This window comes from Hibiscus syriacus, unplaced genomic scaffold (genome assembly GCF_006381635.1).
Source record: "Hibiscus syriacus cultivar Baekdansim isolate YM2019G1 unplaced genomic scaffold, ASM638163v2 tig00110239_pilon, whole genome shotgun sequence".
Taxonomy (NCBI): Eukaryota; Viridiplantae; Streptophyta; class Magnoliopsida; order Malvales; family Malvaceae; genus Hibiscus; species Hibiscus syriacus.
This window is the reverse complement of record NW_024062641.1, coordinates 1,917,068-1,921,324: the sequence shown is the minus strand read 5'-3', so window position 1 is coordinate 1,921,324 and position 4,257 is coordinate 1,917,068. Positions and strand designations below refer to the sequence as shown.

Here is a 4,257-nt window from a genome sequence, read left to right as displayed (position 1 = left end):
AAAAAATTTGGTTAAAATCGTATATTATAAGACATTTTCGGTCACTGAAGTTATTTTCTCAAGATTAAATTGATAGCGAAAATTGTAGTTCAAATGTTTAGATTAGGTTGTAAATAAAAATGAAAAGATGACAGAATTCTAGGTTTGTCTGTATATTTATGTCAAAATCAAAGTTTTTGGAGGTCAGGTCATAGATGCTGAATGGCTAACGTTCCAACTTGTCAAATCCATCAAACTTTAGGTATTCGGAAATTTCACAAACTGTACCAAAGAAATTAGTTGTATTGTCAATACTTTCTCCTAGCATTAGCAGCCGCGAAAATTGCTAAGATGATATTTCATTATCAAGGTTCCATCCCATTCGTTGAATCAAACCCAAAAAGGAAAAAAAATAATCTCATTCGTCCGTACAAAATAAAATAATTTATATTGTAAATTATTGAATTTATTTACAATTATTATGTAAAGTATAATATATTAATTTAATCAAATTTATTTATACTAACATCATTAAATTAATTTAATCAAATTTATTTATACTAACATCATTCGATTATTTTAATAAAAAGTTAACTAAAAAGTCTTTGTTGATAGTCTTTTCAGTATCATCGATAGCAATTGTTTGCTTCTTCACAACCGTTTTGGACAGGTGGGTTTGCAAGGAGTTTACCGTAAGTATGTCTTGACCGAACTAAATCAGTATATAAAGCTATTGGTTTAATGTTTAATGGCCTGAAATTGTTTGGGCTGACATGAGTCCGTAATCCGTTCCAAGGCAAACTCCATGTTTCTTAACCGATTTTGTCTATTATGTTTGCTTCTGTCTATCAGCTCATGGCGGCTCCTTTGATCATACAGTTTTCCCAAGAAAAAATAAGACTTTATTAATATGGATCTTCAACGTTTAAAGCGTACAGATGGAACAAATGAAAAGGAAGCTAAATAAAAATATGAAAGACTTAAATTGCATTTTACTAAACTGATCGTCAATTGTCACGAGTCACGACAACTTATGAAAACGCCTTCTTTCTCGCGTATTTTCTCAGCAATAGGTCAGCGGTATGTACCCATTTGCACTCGATGCAGCTTGCTTAGGTATATATTAGCTCCCCCCTATAGTTTTAATAAAATAAACAAATATCCTTATTCTCCTTATCAATGTCTACCCAACATGGAATTCAATATTCATCTATCAATATTTTTAATGTCACAAATTATCCTTCACTCTTTTTCTCGAATCTATACATAGCTCTATAATAGGCTTGTCATACACTCAACCAGATTTCAAGCGCAAATTCATCGAGTTCATGATCATGGCTTTGACTATCCGATCAATGGCCAGCCTCAGGTCCGAACCTCAGATTGTGCCTGTCAACTCACCTCAGGCCAGTAACTTTACCACCCCAGTTCAAATCAGCCTGTCAGCCGTATTTCCCAGGCGGATGAAGCATTCACTAAGCCCCATCTTAACCAAATTTCATGCAGGTTATTTTAGGATAAGCCTTTCTCTAGGTGGCCAGGCTTTGTTATGGAAGACTCTGATAGGACCAACCCATGACAAAAGCACTCTGAGGCATGTGGTCCACATGTTCCACCCCACTGATTTTCTCGTATTATGGTGTTTTGCTCTCTTTATCCTAAGTTTGCTTTCTCTTCTTTACATCTTGAGATGCTTCTTTTACTTTAAGATGGTCAAAGCAGAGTACTTGCACCATGTAGGGGTTAACTACCTTTTCGCGCCATGAATTTCATGGCTCCTTTTGCTTCAATCAGCTCCATTTGTCGCACCAAAGACAACCTCCTATCTCCTACTCTGGTGGTTCTTTGCGGTCCCTGTCGTTGTACTCGATGTGAAAATTTATGGCCAGTGGTTTACCAAAGGGAAGAAATTCCTGACAACAGTGGCAAATCCAACGAGCCAGATTTCGGTTATTGGGAATCTGGTTGGAGCGCAAGCTGCAGCAAGTATGGGGTGGAAAGAAAGCGCCGTTTGCTTGTTTTCACTGGGTTTGGTGCATTATTTAGTGCTTTTGGTGACTCTATATATACCAGCGGTTTTCAGGCAGCGATAGGTTACCCGCAATGCTTAGGCCGGTTTTCTTCTTGTTCTTTGCTGCACCAAGCGTGGCAAGCTTGGCTTGGGAATCCATAACTGGTGCTTTTGATACAGCATCCAAGATGCTTTTCTTTCTCTCACTTTTCCTCTTCACCTCTCTGGTAATGTTTAACTGCAGAATACTGCATGTCAAGATACTTTCTTGCCGTAAGGTGCTAGCATTGTAGACTTAGATGGAACAAAAAACTGTATATTGTTTAAGTAAGGTAGCATTCATCCTTGCATCATCAGTGGTCCTTCCAGGACCCGCGGAATTAACCCTTAACTAATGTTTAATTATTTTAAATCTTGACCCTTTTTGTTCTCATTTGATCAGTACTCGGTCGCGTACTGGTATGGCCAATCAATTTCATCTACAACTAACGCATTAACTTTATTAGTATATTTATATATCGCCTTTTCAATTTCTGAACGTACTGAATTTTGTGATATTGAATAGGTTTTCCGGCCAGCTCTTTTCAAGAGGTAAATGAGGAGGTTCAATGTAGCATGGTGGGCTTACTCGTTTCCCTTGACCATACTGGCTCTAGCTTCAACGGAATATGCAGAAGAAGTAAAAGGAAGTATCGCACACATCCTTATGTCTCTTATTTTATCTCTCTCCGTTTTAGTCTCGCTTGGTCTGACGATATTCACTCTGCTCAACACTAGAATGTTATTACCGGACAACGATCCAATTTCTGGTCTCCACCATTTACCAACAGTTTCTCCATATTCTCAAAGCCCCAAATCCAAGAAGCAGCCGAAGTCACCAGCAACTAATAGATAGATAAATATATGTCTCCTACCAGTTTCTTAGGCTATACATTTTGCATTTTGGTTGTAGCTATCGTAAGCATGCACATCTGTAAGCATTCGTTTGTGTGTTCTATTTGGAAGACTAAAATATTATTCATCCAAAAATGGTAGCTTGGTCTACGTTAATCCTGAGCATTCTACACATTGAAATATGGAGAGAAAAAAACTGGGTTGATTCCATTCTGGTTTGGAAGCTTATGATTTGCTTACCTAAATAAGATTTTACGTAATCTGTACTGATATCTTCATATAATATTGCCATTGAAATTCAATATGTATGACTTTTAGATATTATATAGCTTTGGACGATATGAAATTGTTTAAATGATCAGACACGTTTATGTTGAAACCATATTTAGATTAATAAAATGCGTGGGCAGAAAATAACAAATGTAGCACAGCTTGCAAATTATATCATACCGTGAAGATGACTGGTAACTAAACCAGGGATCGTCCTTACGTTGGGCGGCATGAAATCTTATAGTAATGTTTTAAGAAAATCAAACCTTGTCTAGTTCCCAGGATTAGGTGCTCAACTTATGACTTTATGTTCTGAATATTGATATTATGTAAGGTAGCTTGTTTTATTATGTTGTTCTGTGCTTCAGACTGGAAGAGACACTTTAAAGTCAAAATTCTGCATCAAGTCCAGGCTCCAGCAGCAAGCTGAGATTTTTATTCTTTAGAAATATCCTGGTTGAGTGATAATATAGTAAATATTTCGTATGGCGGTCAGCCAGTAACTCTAATCTCCTTGCTATAAATGTAATATATACCCAGTTCTTATCTTCCGACAATAAACTGCATTTCCAATGGATAGTATTTTTCTTCCAAACTGCACTCTGGGTATGCAATATTTCAATTCGGATTGAAACTAGCAATTAGCTTGCTTACAGACACTAGCTTCCAATAATATTCTGCACTTGTTTATTTATTCTGAACTCTCCTTCAAACTTGGTTCCTTTTGCCGGTGAGCATGGTAATTTGGGGCACCCAACAGCCGATAAACACATCGTCATTGTCCGAGTGATCAGTTTGTTCGTAAATGCAACAGCTCACAGCTCGTGACACTCATGACGCAGCCAGCTGGAAGTCACGGCAAACACATGGAAACCACGTCCAAATTATTTTTGGTTCCCTTAACGCTAACATCATTTTCTATTTCTCTTATATATATATATAACTTCTGAATATGGTAACCTAATTTGTCTGCATAAAACCCTTAACTAATTCTGGACAATGGTAAACTTTATCCAATGCATCCTCCTATATTCGCTGACGGTTAAAGATGATTGAGGACCCAAACTCTGGCTTTTTTACCCCACTGACACCGTTTGTTTTTA

The 4,257-nt window shown here is 37.0% G+C and overlaps 1 pseudogene; it reads left to right on the top strand.

Moving 5' to 3' along the window:
* The first annotated feature begins 1,120 nt into the window (after positions 1 to 1,120).
* LOC120114683 lies at positions 1,121 to 2,887 on the top strand (annotated as a pseudogene).
* Positions 2,888 to 4,257: the final 1,370 nt, after the last annotated feature.